Below are 18416 nucleotides of genomic sequence, written 5' to 3'. Positions count from 1 at the left end.
ATGTATGTGAATCATATCTTTCTGGCAGCTCGCACCGCCATTCTTATGCCTTCAAATGCTCCATTAGCCTCCACAGATGTACTCAAACATGATGTATTTGGGCTTTCATTAGAACTGACTCAATATATGCACGAGAAATAAGTGCACACGTGACCATACTGGTATGAAAGCACAGTTTAGCAACCTTTTGGATGAGCACTCAGCATGTTGTGATCCCTAGTCCACAGACATATCATCAGTTGCCATCAGGATCAGGTCATAGGGTTAGTTGTCAGTGCGTTGTCCCACACACAATTACAACCCACTTGGATTATCTTTTGTACAAGTGTCTAAACAGCTTAGTAGGCCAAGAGCTGGGCACTAGACACAGATGTCAAGCTGTCATAGAAGAACTCAGCCAAGTGTTAGCACATTCATCCCCAGTTTCTGCTCATACTCCTTTTGGTCCCTTTTCATGGCCTTGGCCCTTGGTTGTGGGCTGGCCACCCTATTTTTGTACATTTTTCTGGGATTTTTCCCAAGTCGGGTACCTTTTTCCCAGCCAGCCAGCAGACCCATGTCCAGTTGGCCAGGCTCTCATGTCCAATCGGCCAGCCCCTCTTACCTATATATAAGTGGGCTGGCCTCCCACTTTTCTTATAGTCTAGTCTTTCTTTTTGCTCCCTCACTTATGAGCCGTTCATGTCTCTTGCTTGGGACTGTATCACTTCAGCATATTCAGCATAGTTGCTTCATATCTCTCTCTCTCTCTCTCTCTCTCTCTCTCTCTCTCTCTCTCTCGCACTCTCTGCTCAGCACACTCTAGTGCTTGTTTGCTTCCGCTCTCTGCACTCATTCATGGTATCATCGCTCCGGTTCAGCGTTAATCTACTGCCCCAATCAGCGTTAACTTCTTGCCCCAGATCTGCCTTAGTTTTCAGCACCTTAACATCAGCTGGCTTCTTCCAGCGCCTCTCCACTGCAGATTCAGGTCTTCCCTCATTGGTTTGATCTCTGAGATTCCCTTTTTCACCTGTCGGCTACTCCTTTTTAGGGCTGCAGCATCTATCTTGCTACGTTCTCTTCCCTACAGGTACCTGGCTCTTGCACTTTTCGGTGTTCTGAGTTGAGGATTGGTAGCTTCTAGTACCTATGGTGGACACTCCTTCCGAGATTGTGCATTTTTCTGAGATTGTGCATTTTTCTGAGATTGAGCCCAAGCTCTTGTGATGGCTACCCCAACTACACTTCATATGTTCTTTGAGTCTGCAAAGTTGGATGGCTCCAACTACACTTTGTGGAAGGTGAAGGTGAAATCAGCCTTGTGTGGCATGGATCTCTGGGATTGGCTTGTTACACCTGCCAATGCCACCCTTGTCAGATATGCAACGGAGATGAAGACAAAATCTGAAAACACGAGCAAGTGCACGGCAGAAAAACACAGCAATAGCGAGGGAGAGAGAGAGGCGTGTAACTCTGCTATATACACAAGAAAATCCCGGAATACCCAATACAATGTGTGTGGGGGCTTATTATATGGCCCCTATGATCCAGTCGGCCAGTAGAAAACCAGCCAACAGCCCTCTGTAGAACACCCGACTGCTGCAACATCAGTCGGCCAGCTCCAGACCAAGTCGGCCAGCTACAGAGAGAGACGGGGAGCAGCAGAAGCAGTCGGCCACCACACCTGGATCAGCCAAGAGGCACAGGACAGCCTCCCACACCATAATAAAATGGAAAAAAAATAGGGAAAAATATGGAGAGTGGGGAAAAAGGAGAAAACACCTAAATCGGGCGGCACACCCACAACAGAGGCCCTGGCGTAAATATACAGACAGGAGATGACTGCTAACACCCCCTCTCAGCTCCTGGATGTGGAACCAACCCCAAGGAGCTCGAGTGCCGCCTGAGCAAAGCCTGAGATAGAGACTTCGTGAAGAGGTCCACCGCACTGTCCTCCGTCCAACAGAACTCTAGCAAGATGTCATCAGCAACAATCTTTTCACAAGCAAAATGCCTCTGGATGACCATTGGTCCCTCCTGTGGAAACCCAATCCTGCCAAGTAACCTCTGCAACCTCACAACCTCACAAGCAGCACCACAAGCAGCCCGGTACTCTGCCTCTGTCGTCAACAAGGCAATAGATGGTTGCCTCTTACTGCTCCATAAAACTGCTCCTGAGCCAAGGGAAAAATTGTAGCCTGATGTCAAGGTCCTCGTGTTTGGCTCTCCTCCCCAATCCGAGTCACTCCGATCGTGGAGCCTGACTCCATCCATCAATCCCCCTCCTGTGTAAAAGACTCCAAGATCCGTCATGCTGCAGAAACCACAAGATACGCAATCTTGTCTCCCAAAGAGTCCTTTGCAAACATGAGCTCAACAGCCTCATCAGAAAGCTCCCGTCCAATCTGGTATCCACCAACCAGATCAATGAACCATTCTGCTTCCGAGTCAAAGAGGCAGCATACTGCTCATCGCTCACTACTCACAAGGATCAACAATTGTTACGGTGGGATGCCAAGTCCTGGCAACCTGTTGAAGACCACTGAAGGCCTTCGAAAACCTGTAAACCACCCCCTCTGAATCCAGCACCACAAAGCCTGGAGAATGTGCAACATCCACCTCCTTCTGCAAGTAATCAGCTGTCACCTGCCTAGCCTTCCGATAGGTCCCCGTGGAAAGAGCTTTCTTAACTACAGGAATTTCTCTGTCCCAAATGCTACGAGACATCATAGCATAGGTTACCTGGAAAGTTTCCTCTGACTGACAAACACAAGAACTACCAACATCTGTACTGGAAAGTTCCTGCCAACTGCTGCCATCAATTAGCAAGCCGTCCACCATTTGGTGCAGGAAAGCCTACACCTGCAGCGTATCCACACTTAAGTGGCCATTACCAGACTGCCACTCATCACAAAACTGAGGACCTGGGAGAGAGAGTGCTGAAAGTTTGTAAACTCCATTCTCCACTCTGCCTTCCCGAACTACCTGGCCTGTTGCCTTGTCCCGGAGAGCAACAAAATGATCATCAAACTCCACCCGTACACCAGTCTTGCAGACTTGATGCACTGACAACAGATGAAAACCAAGTGAAGGAACATACAACACTTGGGAGGAATGCTTCCCCCCTCTGCCATCAGGAACCATCTCCAACCTACCCTCACTGTGAACTGGGATAGTGGAAGACCAGAATACCTGCAGAGATCCTATAAAGCCAAATGGGAAGGAGTCATGTGCCTGGAAGCACCACTGTCTAGAATCCACTCCCGAGTATCCGTAGCGGAGAGTCCTCCAACCTCCTCCCTGCAAGAAGAAAATGAAACATCGGTGTCCATCACTTCCATGTGCACAAACGTTGGAGTCTTCACGATTGCTGCTGAGGATTCTACACCCTTCTTGGTGCTCTGCTTGGGACACTACCTCCAATAGTGGCCTTTCTCGCCACAATCATTACACGTCCTCTCTGCCTTTAGTTTCTCGCGGTCTGCGTCGGACTGCTTCTCAGAAGACTTCTCCGGTGAAGCCTTCCCTTTGCCCTTCTTGTTACGGCCTTTCGACTGTTGGCCAGTTAAGGCCTCCGAACCTCCGCCCTGTGGGAGGGGTTCAAGAATCTTTCCTCCTGGTCCAGAACCATGGGCACAAGCTCCTCCCATGTTTTGGTACTGAGCTTGCCACTGGTAATCAACGAAGAGTAAAATGCTGAGTATTGAGAGGGCAAATGTGACAGCAATGCTATGGCCATATCCTCTGATGATATCTCTTTCCCAGCCTGGAGAACTTCCTGCTGAAGAGCTTGCAGCTTGTTGATGTGCTCCCACATCGTCGATGACTTGGCAGGATTCATTACTCGCATCTGTACTTCCAAGGAGATCCTCTTCATGGGCGATACCCTGTTATAGAGAGAAGCCAAATGCTACCATATACCTCTGGCCAGCGTCATATGCTTGATATGATTGATTACCTGCGGTGTGCAGTTGAGGAAAATGAAAGAACGGACCCTGGCATTGACACGATCCCATAACTGTGCCTGTGCCTCGCGTTCCTTCCGAATCGAGGGTAACTCCCCTTCCTCTAACTCCGGCCGTCGAACCCCAACAACAATGAAATATGCAAGGTCGTAAGACTCCAAAACAGATTCCATCATTACCTTCCATCTGTCGTAGTTGTTCCCGTCTAACTGATGGTCCACTGGGAACGTGAGGAGCGTCGGGATCTTCACATGCCTCTCAGCCATCTCAAGTAAATGTGCCATTGCGGGGGTGTAACTGAAAAGGGTGGGTGGGAAAAAAGAAGAACTTAAACCTGCAAGTGGCTGTCCAGCAAATCAGCCCGCCTTCCTCTTGCTTCTCCTCTTCCCGAACGGTCCAAAACAATCCACCAATCAGCAACAAAACAGCCCCCCTCTTGCTCACACAGTTCCCAAGATTTATCAAGAGCCTAGAGCTCTGATACCATGTCAGAATATGCAGCGGAGATGAAGACAAAATCTGAAAACACAAGAGCAAGTGCACGGCAGAAAAACACCGCAATAGAGAGGGAGAGAGAGAGGCGTGTAACTCTGCTATATACACAAGAAAATCCCGGAATACCCAATACAATGTGTGTGGGGGGGCTAGGGGCCATTTTACATGGCTCCTATGATCCAATCGGCCAGTAGAAAACCAGCCGACATCCCTCTGTAGGACACCCGACTGCTGCAACATCAGTCAGCCAGCTCCAGACCAAGTCGGCCAGCTACAAAGAGAGGCAGGGAACAGCAAAAGCAATCGGCCACCACACCTAGATCAGCCAAGAGCCACAGGACAGCCTCCCACACCAGAATAAAATGGGAAAAAAATAGGGAAAAATATGGAGAGTGGGGAAAAATGAGATAACACCTAAATCGGGCGGGCACACCCACAATAGAGGCCCTGGTGTAAATATACAGACAGGAGATGACTGCTAACAACCCCTCCCACCCTTGCTTCCGGTGGTGTGACTCAGGCACATATTGATATTTGGCACGCAAATGATTGTCGTGTTTTCTCTTTTCTGATGTTGAATTGTCACGATTCTATTCTCTCTCATATACGTACAGCAGACGCTGCACATGAAGTTTGGAAGGCATTTGCAGATCTTTACAAAATTAAGTCTTTGGGATGGATTTTGGCTTTGAAAAAGAAGCTTATGAACTTGTCAGTTTCTGGCTTTCCATCTTTATCTGCTTTCATCTCGAAGATGAAAGATCTCCGGGACGAGCTTGCTATTTGTGGCAAGGATATCTCTACAGAAGATATGGCTATTCGGCTTTTGTCCAAGCTTCCAGAGAGGTTTGATGCTTATTTTCAGTCTCTTGTTTCTTCTCCTTGTCCTGTTCCACTTACTTGGGAGGAAGTTCTCCCCTCCATTATGCAGCTTGAGTCTCGCTTTGAGGAGCGGACTGGCACCTCTTGTGGTTCTGATGGAGCTTTGGCTGCACAAGATAAAGGGAAGAATCAACAGAAGAAAGGGAAAGGGGGTTCTGACAAGAAATCCAAGGATAAAGACAGACAAAAGCAGATCTTCTAAAAACAAGGACATTGAGTGTCATTATTGTGGCAAGAAGGATCATAAATCACCCCAATGTCACAAGAAGAAGCGGGATGAAGAAGCAAAGAACTCTTCCTCTACAGCGATGTCTCAAATCAAGAAGGATGATGGTATTCTTCTATTAGCAGGTACTCGTCATGTACCTGCTCGTGACTTCTCAGTCGCAGTCATGGATTGTGGATAGTGGTGCTACTGCTCACATGACACCCCATCGAGATTGGTTCGAAGACTTCACTGCTAGGATAGGGGAGATCACTTTGGGTGATTCTTCTTCCGTGCCAGTGCATGGACATGGCACCATCCCCATCTTCCGCTCCTCCGAGGACAAGAGATACATCTCTAACATTCTGTACATTCTATATTTGGCATTTAACCTTTTGTCAGTGAGTGCTCTTACAGCTCAAGGTGCGGAGGTGATCTTCTCTTGTTATGAGATTACCATTCGTGATAAGGAGACTGGTAGCATCTTGGCTCAGGGAGTCATAGATAGTGGTTTGTACAAAGTGACCGCTTTGCTTTCTTCTAGTTCTTCTTCAACTCTTTGGCATGCTCGGTTTGGCCATTTGAGCTATCAGCTTCTACAGCGAGCTTCGAAGGATGGGTTGGTTGAGGATTTACCGACCATCAAGGCTCCATCTTTTGTTTGTTCCTCTTGTTTACAAAGGAAGCAACACCGAGCCGCCTTTCCGAAGGAGGCGACACATATCTTCGACATCACTTGCTCTTGTTCATGCAGACTTATGTGGTCCTATGAGTACCGCGTCTTTGAGTAAAACGTTGTACATGCTCCTGATGGTGGATGACTTCTCCAGATATACTTGGGTCTTCTTTCTGAAGTCCAAGGATGAGGCTTCTCAGCACATTTGTGATTGGAGAGTTGAGGTGGAAAAAGAGACCGATTCCTCCGTCAAGGCTCTCAGGAACCACAGAGGGGGTGAGTTTACATCCCAGGAGTTTCAACAATAACGCAAGGCTCATGGCATTCGGAGACAGTGTTCAACGAGTCTCCTACATCTTTAGAGGGGGGGTGGTGAGCTTCTTCTTCCTCCTCCTCCTCCTTCTTCGCCTCCTCCTCCTCCTCCTCCCTTTGCTTCTGTTACACCTCCAGCTCTGGATTCTCAGTCAAATGATGATGACTCTGCTCCTCCAGCGAGTTCGAGCATATCTGTGCTTGGATGGTATTTTCAGACAGTTCGTGATTCTGGGTTATGTGAGCTTCCTTTTGCTCCTCCACCTAGTTCTCTCAGGCGATCTTCCAGAGTTTCATGGAAGCAAATTCATGAGGGCAACATGTTTGTTAACTATGCTCTTATGTCCTCAATCATTCATGGTCTTTTTGATCCCACTTCTGTGGACGAGGCTCTTTCACATGAGCCTTGGCGTCGTGCTATGCAGGCAGAGCTGGATGCTATTGAACGGAATGGCACTTGGATTTTGGTGCCTAGGCCACTGCAGCGTAAGGTGATTGGTGTGCGCTGGATCTTCAAATCGAAGTTCTGAGCTGATGGCAGCTTGGACAAGCACAAGGCGAGGTTGGTTGCCAGGGGTTATGCTCAATGCCCTGGAGTCGACTTCGATGAGACCTTTGCTCCAACGGCCCGGATGACTACCATTCGCACCGTTCTTGCTCTTGCAGGACATCATAGATGGCCATATTCCAGATGGACGTCAAGTCAGCTTTCCTGAATGGAGAGCTTACACATGAGGTTTATGTTGATCAGCCGTCGGGATTTGTTGTTCCAGGCAAACAGGATCAAGTGTACCGAGTGAAGAAAGCTTTATATGGTCTGAAGTAGGCTCTGCGGGCTTGGTACCAGCGGATTGATGAGTTCTTTCAGAAGCTCGACTTGCGTCGTTCTCATGCAGATTCGAGCCTTTATATCCTGGGTTGATTACTATCATTGTGGTCTATGTTGATGACCTCATCTTTATAGGTTCTTATTCTGTGAGGATCTGTTCAGTCATGGATGCTTTGGAGACAGAGTTTGAGATGACGGATCTTGGCCTTCTACATTATTTTCTTGGCTTTGAGATTTGGCAGACCCCGAAGGGCATTTTCTTCTCTCAGCAGAAGTACACACGGGAGATACTTGACAGATTTCAGATGACTGGATGCAAACCAGTATCTTCTCCTATGGATACTAGTGAGAAGCTTTCTCTTCTTGATGCTTCTTCAGGGATTGATCAAGGACAGTATCGGGTTCTCGTCGGTTGTTTGGTTTGGTTGACCTACTCCCGATTGGACGTGTGTTTCGCAGTCAACTTATTGAGTTCTTTCTCATCCAAACCCCATCACCAACATTGGCGGTGTGCTCTCAAAGTTCTTAGGTACTTGCGTGGTACTCTGGACTTTGGCATCTTCTATGGCCAAGGATGCACTCTTCTTGGATGGTCTGACTCAGATTGGGCTAGAGATCCAGATACTCGACATTCAACCACCGGTTGTGTTTTTTCACTTGGGTCTAGAGCGATTTCATGGAGCAATAAAAAGCAGCCTACAATGGCGCTTTCCTCTACAAAGGCGGACTATCATGCAGTTTGTTATGCTACATGTGAGGCAATTTGGTTGCGGAGATTATTGGAGGAGCTTGGTTGTCCTCCTACCGGATCTACTCTTCTTTGGTGTGACAATCAGAGTTGCATCGCCGTCGCCAAGAACCCTATGTTTCATGCTCGTACGAAACACATTGAGATACAGTATCACTATGTTCGTGAACGGGTTCTTGCTGGAGATTTGCGTTTGGAGTATTGTCCTTCAGTGGAGGATGCAGCAGATTTGTTCACCAAGCCGGTTTCTGAGGCTTCCTTGGCTCCTCACGGCTTCTCGGAGTATGTTCAGCATTTGGTGCTGAGAGGGGGTGTTAGCACATTCATCCCCAGTTTTTGCTCATATTTGGTGTCCCCTTTTGGTCCCTTTTCATGGCCCTTGGTTGTGGGCTGGCCACCCTATTTTTGTACATTTTTCCCAAGTCGGGTACCTTTTTCCCAATCGGCCAGCAGACCCATGTCCAGTCGGCCAACAGACCCATGTCCAATCGGCCAGCCCCTCTTACCTATAAACTCTTACCTATAAATAGGTGGGCTGGCCTCCCACTTTTCTTATAGTCTAGTCTTTCTTTTTGCTCCCTCACTTATGAGACTCTTCATGTCTCTTTCTTGGGATTGTATCACTTCAGTATATTCAGCATAGTTGCTTCATATCTCTCTTTTTTTTTTCGTGAAATGGTGTTTTATATTATATGTAAAATGTACATCAGCCACATGGCTCACTGCTTCATATCTCTCTCTCTTGCACTCTCTGCTCAGCACACTCTAGTGCTTGTTTGCTTCCGCTCTGTGCACTCATTCACCAAGGAGTGCCAGAACTTCAAGAAGCTAGCATCCAAGTCTATTCGTGCACAAATCTAGCCTGAGTGAGCACAGTCTATGCTACAAATCAGCCTAAATGTTACGTACCTAATGTTAACCATAGGGTTAGTTGATCTTATCTTGGGTTAGATGTCACATGCAGAAGTATTCAGAACTCTACAAAATGCAGAGATGAATGCAGAGTGAGAGAGAGAGAGAGAGAGAGAGAGAGAGAGAGAAATGAAATGAAATGTTATATTAATGTCTTCAAAAGGCCATAATGACCTATGAGACCAAAGAGAGAGAGAGAGAGAGGGGTTCTTGTAACAATGTTTTCTATATATATGTATCAATATGTACATAGATCCTAGCCAACAGGGCCTGCAAAAAGGTAACACCTATGCCTATGTCCTATCCCACAAACCTGGGACCAGATGATTACAAAAGGGAATGAACTAGCCTTCCTGTAGGCTCACGCATAAAATGCAATATAATGCCAAACTACCTGGAAATGCCCTCCAGCTCCTTCCGACAGGCTTGGTAAGATACCCAGCTTAAAACTGGGCTGTTTACTGCCCCCAAAGGTTCCTAATCACAACCTAAAACTCGGGATTAAGCATGCCCACATGTTCAGCATGTGACATTAGAGGGCCTAGAGGATTAGAAAAGCAAGCTGCTTATGGTGGTCTACAGTTATAAACACTTATAAGTTAATAATCCCATACGTGACTACTTTATGCTTTTATGGGGAATTACTATATACGTTGGAAACATGGTGCCAGATTCACAAGGAGGTGAGAGTGGTGAAGGAAATGGAAACTCAAGCCATGGTAACGGTGATGGTGACCTGGGCTAGAGAGGGAGAGAGAAACAATAGAGCTCAAGTATCAGAGAGCAAGATTGCACAACACCATGATGAATGAACTATCTGAATACTTCCACCATGTACATTGCTTTTATAGGCACCAAGGCCTTATCTTTTGACCCTAAATAAGAGGGTGTTCACACCACTAAGGACACTTGACTAGACTCCAAACTAACTCCGAAATATCCAACAAACCCCCCTGCAGAGTGATAGTGGAGTTGCATGCATTACCTTCAATAGTCCTGTACAACAACACAAGCAAAGACACAAGACATGGTCCCCACTTCAAACTCAGAGGCCAGTAAGCATGGCTCAGAGGCCAATGAAAAGGCTCAGAGGCTCAATAAGCATGGTCTTTGCGAAAGACTCGGAGGTCAGGCCTTGCCCGAGGGACAAAGATAGCCTACGTCAGCATACCAAAACAACCCTCCCTTGCCTAAAGCAGGGGCAAAAAGGGAATGATGGAGAGGAGCCTTATACAGAAACAAGGCGTTACATAATCCAACAGGATCCAAAATATATAGCTTAGATTTTGGGGGACTACACGAGCAAAGAACCCTTGACTCACATAAAATACGAGAGCTTGAGGAAGAATCCCCCTTCGATCTTGATGAAGATGTGAAAGTCGATGCCGCACACACACACCTTGAGACAGGCACCAATGCTGAAAAATCCGATAGCTCCATGAAAGAAGCATAGAAAGTAGACCATGTAGATGGCCTATCAATATTGGTTGAAGCACCTATTGGTGTAGCCTGTGCCTGCTCCTTGAAGGAAGCAAAACACTGAAAAAGAGATTGGTCCATTGAAGCCCTTACCAGAGGATCCTCTGAAAGGTACTGCACATGTTGATGGAGCGGGTCAAGATGTTGCTGATGAAAACACACATGTTGCTCTTGTATGCTTCCACGCTGAAAATCTCTGTAGAAGCCCCTTGGTTGATGATGACTTTAGAAAGCATCCATGAGAAAAGCTCACGGCTGAATGACTGTTATAGCATCCTCTTTATGGGCTGATTTCGGGCGTCTTCAAGGTGTGCGTTAACCCCCTGTTCTGCCCCTGGATTGCAGTCCTCCTAGCCGGGGCTGAATAGCCCTGGTTTGATGTGTTAATTACTGGATCAGGCTGCTTTGAATAGGCTGCGTTTTGGTGCCTATGGACCTCTTACACAAGCTTGCGTTTGCTACCTCATGTGTGTTAATTTCTGCTGCAGATTGACGCCAAGAACCAGCCCATAGGGTTGTGCATTTTGCTCCAAACGGTGGCCTACTGCTGTGCGTTAATGGGTGATGGCTGTGGCTAAACTGGCCGCCCCTTTACAGGTGCATTTTGCTGCAGAGATGGCCACATATGCTGTGTGTTTGGGCTGTATGGAGGCGGGCACAGATAGAATAACTTATGTAAAGAATGGTGACTGCATGCAGCATGTTCTAGATGGCTATGTGCATGAGAAGCCGGCCTGTAGCAGGGTAAGTAAAAACTCAGATCATGAGCAGCTCATAGGAAGGAAAACACACAATTGATGGCGACCATAGAGGCTAAAAATGCAGCATGATGATTGGAAAAAAAAACAGAGCAGAGAAAGGTGAGGAAAAAAACTCAGATGTATGAGGCAAGGTGACTATATGATGTGGGAGAAAAACGCAGCAAGATTGTTGGCAATGAAAAGAAAGCTACCCTAGCTCTGATACCATGATGGAAACACGGTGCCAGGATCACAGGGAGGTGAGAGTGGTAAAGGAGATGGAAACTCAAGCCATGGTAAAGGTGATGGTGACTAGGTAAAACCGGCCTTTGGTAGAAACCAAAGTGTGATAGACTAGCAGTCACCCAAACCAATTGTAATCCAGCAAATAAAACAAATATATGGGAGCTTAGAGTGCTCCAACACGAAAAGAAGAATGACACATGTTGGCCCCAAAGCTTGGCGCCCCTTTCGGTATTTCTTTATTCAAATTCAATGGAAAAGTTTAAATGAGTACATCATGGCCATTCATGGCTTGAATGTTTGCATGTCCAATCTGCCAATCCTCTGGGCCTCTTAGCATAGAGGTTACACACAGCTTTGTGTCCCAAAAACACCACACTGTTATCTCCTCTAATTTGCCAAGACAGTGCATCCATGAGGCCTTGAATACACACCTAACTGGCCCATGCACATAGACACAAACTCAGCCATGAAACAGTCCACAAACTCTTCCAAATCAGTCCAAAAACTTGCCCTGTTTCCACCCTCCAAACTGCCAAACCCTTCCTCTCACAAAGGGGCCAGAGAAACAACTCCGAAACAGTCACGAGCCAGTGAAAAGAGACACTCAGTTTGACACTTCCTACAGTCCCACCTGCTCACAAAGAGAGAGAGAAACTTACAATCCTTGTGTCGCTTTCCCCTAGAGAAAGAAAGAGATAAAAAGCAATTCAGCCCGTCTGTTTGCACAAGAGAGAGGGAGACAGTCCAGCCCCTGTGTGCCTGCCTGTTGCAAAAAGGGGAAAAATCTGTTGTTCTGCCCCTGTGTGCCGCCTGGAGACTGCTCGCCTCTTTTCCACGAAAGAGCCAGCCCCTCTGTGCGCCCATGCACGCTGCAATCCCTGGCTGCAGCCCGACTCCTGTTGCACAAAAGAGTATGTGTATGTGTGCTGTAGCACAGCCCCACTTCCCTCTGTCCATCCCACCTGCGTGCTTGTTGCACAAAAGAAGTGCGCTTGTGCGCTTGTGTGTATTCCAGCACAGCCCGCCAGCTTCTTCCCAAAAGCAAGAGAGAGAGAGAGAGAGAGCGTGCTGGCCCGACTCTCTCTCCAAAAGAAGCGTAGGCCCCCAAAATAGCCTAGGGGCCACGATGCTCCAAAAAAGGGAATTTTTTTTTTTTTTTTTTAAAGGTTATAAACCTTTGTTCCCTTTTGTCCCCTCCACACATGGGGCTATTTAAATACCTTTGTTCCCTCCACACATGGGGTTATTTAAATAAAACATTTGCCTTAAGTATGAAACTTATGCATATAAAATCACTGACCACCATGCTCACACTTATGCTGCACAAATTCACAAGATCATGACATACCCCCCTCTTGAAAAATGGCAAGCGTCCTCGATTGCATTCTGGTGACACAGCAAGACATCCAAAGCGGAACCACACTGATAACGAAGGCTACCCAATATAGTAAGATATCAACCATGTGATCCAACTAAAAGTGAAAAGTACAATATGGCGAGGTATGAATAGTTCTAAGCATGACCTTATGCTTTAGCATGCATAGAGTTATCCATTGCATTGCTTAAGAGCATGCATATCAGGATCAGCATCCCAATCTCTCTGAGCCATGTATATGTAGGAACATTCACTACAAACCAATGGTGTAATAATAGTCCAAGTTATATACCACTGTGAACCATACACAACCACAACATCCAATGTGACTAGTACACATATATCATAGAAGTCCCATAAGCAGATGTACTATCAGCTATCAATACCTTCGGGTGAGACAAAAGCTGCACCAAGCGACCTCTAGATGACATCTGAGCCTGTCTGTATCAAGGGAGCAGAGGTGCTACCCCCCCTCTTGAGCATCACGCAATGCTCTATACCTAATGCTCTGCTAAACCTGAATGAGCCATAGCAAGAGTTGGCTCCAACTCAAAGGCATCAAGATAAAGCTGCAATACCTAAGGTGAATCTGCTAGGTCACCCTCCTCCATCCACTTCGCATCCATTGGTGAATAGTTCTTGAACTTCACAAAGATAGCGACGGGAAACTTTACCTCGTACCTTTCTTTCCTTATGTGCCAGTATCTGCTCACGAATAACAACCTCATCAAGTTCCTCCACTTCCGGCTGAGCTTCATCCGATACATCCTCAAGCACATCCCCATGGAAAGGTCTAAGTAGACTCACACGAAACGCATTGTAAAACCTCCAGTGATCTGGCAGCTTCAAACGATAGGCCACCTCACCAATTTTTTCCATTTCCTAAAAAGATCCATAATAGCACATGCTCAACTTAGGGAATAAGTGCTCTTTACCATTCATCTTTTTGAGCCTAGCTTTCTCAAATCGCAAAAGAACCCAGTCACCCAATGCAAACTCTAATGCACGCCTATGACGGTCTGCTGCCTTCTTTTGCTTTTGTTGAGTTTTTTGGAGTGCCAACTTAACTCTTCTATAAGCTTCATCCATGTTCTCCACATACTGGTCAGCCTCAAAGATCTTATCCTTTGTGTGCAAAATGGGTGGTACCTTCTTCCCTCCTTCCACAATCTCAAAAGGCGCCTTGCCCGTCGAGGTATGGATGGTGTTGTTATAAGCGAACTCCACCAAAGGAGGACACTTTTCCCATTATCGCTTGTGCTCTGACACATAGCACTTGAGAAGATCTAACACTCTGGAATTAGCCTCTTCCGACTGCCCATCTGTCTGTGGATGAAACGATGATGAAAACTTGAGAGTTGTACCCATGTTGTCAAACAACCCTCTCCAAAATAAACTCGTCTTCCGTGGATCACGGTCACTAATGATAGACGAAGGCATGTAATGATACTTGAAGATGTTCACCATGAACAACTTCACCATGTGATCAACTTTGATCTTCTTACGCACGGGAATGAAATGAGCCTGCTTGCTGAACCTACATATGATAGTCCAAATGCCATCATTCCCCGTTTGTGTCCTTGGGTGTCTTCTCACGGTCAAACTTCACCTTCTGACATACGATGCATGTCTAACAAAAGCATCAACATATTTTCTCAAGGCCGGCCAATAAAAGAAAGCCTCAACTGCCTTTACCGTGGCCTCAATGTCCCTATGACTTGCATACGGTGGAGCATGACTTTCAATCATAACCTTGAGCAGTAACTGCCTGGTAACACAGTCTAACATGCATCAACAAGAAGCCATCCCTGAGAATATAATGATCATGCCCTGACCCTAAGACATCTGATCATAGACTTTGCCAAAATCCTCATCCTGGGCATACTCCTCTCTCATCTCATCAGGTTCATGATGATAAGCAAGTGAAACTGCTGAGACCTGTGGGTTGCGTGACAAAGCATCTGCCACAACATTCTTTTTGCCTTCCACATGTACAATCTGAAAGTGGAACATAGACAAAAAGTTGGCCCATCTCATATGCTTCTCAAAAAGTTTAGTTTGCGTGAGGAAATAACGCAAGGTCGGATGATCTGTCTGCACAGTGAAATGAGCCCCAAGCAAATAGTGTTTCCATGTAGAAAGAGCTTGAATTACAGTCAACATCTCTTTCTCATAGACTTGCAAATGCTTCTCGGCATTCTGTAATATACGACTCTCATAGGCTATCACATGTCATTCCTGCATGAAAACTGCCCCAATGGCTGTTCCCACATGCATCACACTGGACAACAAAAGCCTTTCGCAAATCCGATAGTACCAATGCGGGATCCGAAGTAAGCTTTTCAAAAGCTGCAATTTCCCGATCAGCCCATCAAAACGGAGTTCCCTTCTTCGTTAAAGCATGAAGGGGCAAAGCAATCTCAGCAAAATACCGTATGTACCACCTGTAATAGGAATACAATCCCAAAAAGCTGTGTATATCATGAACGGTCCTCAAATCTGGCCAATTGAGAATTGCTTCCACTTTCGAAGGATCCATACGGACTCCATCTTTAGACACATATGCCCTAAAAAGTGTATTTCTTTCAAGAAGAACTCACTCTCCTTGCCATTTATGACCAACCTATGCTTCCGGAGTTCTTCAAACACTGTGGCCAAATGTTTCCTATGCTCCTCCTCTGAGCGTGAATGCAAAATCATGTCATCAAAGAATGTGTCCACAAACGCTCTATGAGAAGGCCGGAAAATCCTATCCGTCATCCTGTTAAAGGTGGCGGGAGAATTTGTCAAGCCAAAGGACATGAGCAAGAACTCATATAGCCCAAAGGTCGTCTGAAATGTTGTTTTATGCACATCCTCGGGTCTAATGCGTATCTGATTATACCCGCTTTTCAAGTCTATCTGACTAAAGACTATGGAACCTTGTAAGCAGTCCAATATGTCATCGATCCTCGGAATAGGGAATCGATTCTTGATGGTGTTCTTGTTTAGCGCCCTGTAATCTATACACATGCGCCAAGAACCATCTTTCTTTTACACTAAGAGCACAGGTGAGCAAAAGGGTGATGACCTAGATTGAATCAACCCCTTTTTCAACAACTCCTATACCTAGCTCATAATTTCCTCTTGTTGGGCTGCACTAACGCGGTACGGCAACCTATTTGGTGGGGTACTCCCCGGAATAAGATAAATAGCATGATCTTCTGGCCATTCCGGAGAAAGTTCTCCTGGCAATGGCTCGAAAAAGCAATCTTGGTACTCATGTAGGAAATCAGTCCTGTCTTTATTTAACATAGACAAAATAGATTGAGATTCATCATCTTTTGCATCCTTTACAAAACCAAGTATGCGAACAGATGTTTTTTCATTACTGATGAAATGGCCAAAGCCGATACAATAGAAACAGACTCCCCTTTAAGCTTTACATCCAAAATATGCTCTTTCCCACTATGAGTCAAAGACACCATGGCATACCCAACAAAACCTTACACCCATCAAGTGGCATGATATAGAATTCCTCACTGCCCACATAACCCTGCACATGAAAACTCAGCTTCCCAATAATAGGGGTAACGGATTCTGCATACCCAGGACAAGCCATATTAGCCTCATACAAAGGCCCCATCTCCTCTGCACGGATCCCCAATTTGCTAGCCAAATCAGATGAGATAAAGTTGGCTCTAGCTCCTGTATCAAAGAAAATCAAAGCATTCTAATCTCTAACTTTGCCCCATGCTGTGCACAACTCAGTCTCCTCACCACCTGGCTGTTCCCCAACAAGATTAGGAATTGCTTTCTTAGACTTGGGCTCCCCTTTAGTGTCAGAGTCCTTGTTGGACTTACACTTGGGACAATTGAAAGACATATGTCCCTCTTCAGTACAAAAAAAGCATTTCTTGGAATCCAACAAAGCCTGTTTCTCCTTGGGAGTTCTCTTGGGCACTAGTAACATCTTACGCGCTTCTCTGCATGTACTGTTGCATCACGCGATGCATGCCCTGACTTCTCAGTTTTCTTGCCAGTGCTTTTGCTGCCCTTAAATCCAATTGAAACCCCAACGAGTAACGCATTTGCCGTCATGGCATGCTCTATCATCTGCAACATATTTGTTACTCGAGTTTTAATGCAATAGTCACGCACTTCTTCGGCAACCCACAACAATACTTCTCGACCTGCTCTGACAATGGTACTGCACGATAAGAAGTAACTTGGAGTAAAGCTTCCCAAAACTTCTTGTTGTAGTCCTCAAGATTCTCACATTTCGATGCATCCAACTTATGCCATGCTGTCATTACATCCACCTCAAATGTAGATGTGAGCCACACGGAAGAGAACACCTGTTTAAATTGTACCCAAGTAGATGGTGCTATGCCAGGCAAAAGAAGAGTGGACCACCACTGCAATGCATTGCCCTTGAGAAAAGTCGCAACCTTTCTCACTTTCGAGGATTCCGTGTAATTTCCACCAGAAAAAGGTAGCATCAAACTGCTGTTAAAAAGTAAGAGCCTTGAGCCTGTCTTTGGCCCCACTGAATGTGTCAAATTTAACCGCAGCTCCCCCTTCCTTATAATCCTTCGCCTTACCCATAGGCGTTAGATTATCATAAGGAAGTGGCTTCACAAGATTGCTACCCCCTGCATTCATGCCAATAGTAGGGTCAACATCGCCAGTTCCCACACCTTGCATACCATGCAATCCTGCTGATCCTCCCATGTTTCCAAACATACCACTATGCATACCGGGCTGCATGCCCCCATACATGTTTCCTTGCATTCCAGGTTGCATGGCCCCATAGATATTCCCTTGCATTCCGGGCTGCATACCACCATACATGTTGCATTACATACGAGGCTAGAAATTAGCTCCAAAATTCCCTTGCATTCCCATGCCTCCCTGTGGGTAACCCGTAATTATAGATTGGAACACGGAACCACCGCCAAAATAGCCTGGATGCATAGATTGCTGCGGAATAGGTGGCTGTCCGAAAAAGGAACTCTATGGGTTTGCTCCATAAGTGTTCTGCATGTTAGAAAACTGTCCAAAAGCAGGATCCTGTGGGAAGGCACCACTATTGCCCTGAGGTGGGTTCCTAGGACGCACCTTCTTCTTCTTCTTCTTAGGCTGAGAAGGGACCCTCATAAATTTAGCAAACTTCTCACTTTGCGTGAGCTGCATAAGCACATCCACTGCCCCTGCCAAACGGGCTTTCAACTGGGAATCATCTTCCTCTTTACTTGGCATGGCTGCGTTACATCCTCATAACGTGCATCTTCTGCAGCCTATTCTCCTGCAAGTACATCCTCAAATTCAGTTCTCTCAGAAGTGGTCTCCTAGTCTTCCTCATCATCATAGTCATAGTCATCCTCATAGTCTGATATCTTGCTGAAATTTTCAGCAACGACTTTCCTCGAGACAACCATGAGCTCACCCCCTTAAGAAAGTTGGTGATGATCTCGGCAATGGAACCTTGAAACCGGCCTCTGGTAGAAACCAAAGTGCGGTAGACTAGGAGTCATCGAAACCAGTTGTAATCCAGCAAATAAAACAAATATATGGAAGCTAGAGTGCTC

At 46.2% G+C, this 18416-nt stretch overlaps 1 protein-coding gene across 3 annotated transcripts in view; it reads right to left on the bottom strand.

Annotated features, from left to right (window-relative positions):
• The window catches only part of LOC147625572 (diacylglycerol O-acyltransferase 2D-like), a 56055-nt gene that overhangs the window by 15465 nt on the left and 22174 nt on the right, over positions 1-18416 (bottom strand). The window lies entirely within an intron of this gene.

The sequence above is a fragment of the Cibotium barometz genome, chromosome 23, assembly GCF_041138505.1.
Source record: "Cibotium barometz isolate CiBa-2024 chromosome 23, ASM4113850v1, whole genome shotgun sequence".
Classification (NCBI taxonomy): Eukaryota; Viridiplantae; Streptophyta; class Polypodiopsida; order Cyatheales; family Cibotiaceae; genus Cibotium; species Cibotium barometz.
The sequence above is the reverse complement of the archived record's forward strand: the minus strand, read 5'-3'. Positions and strand labels throughout refer to the sequence as shown.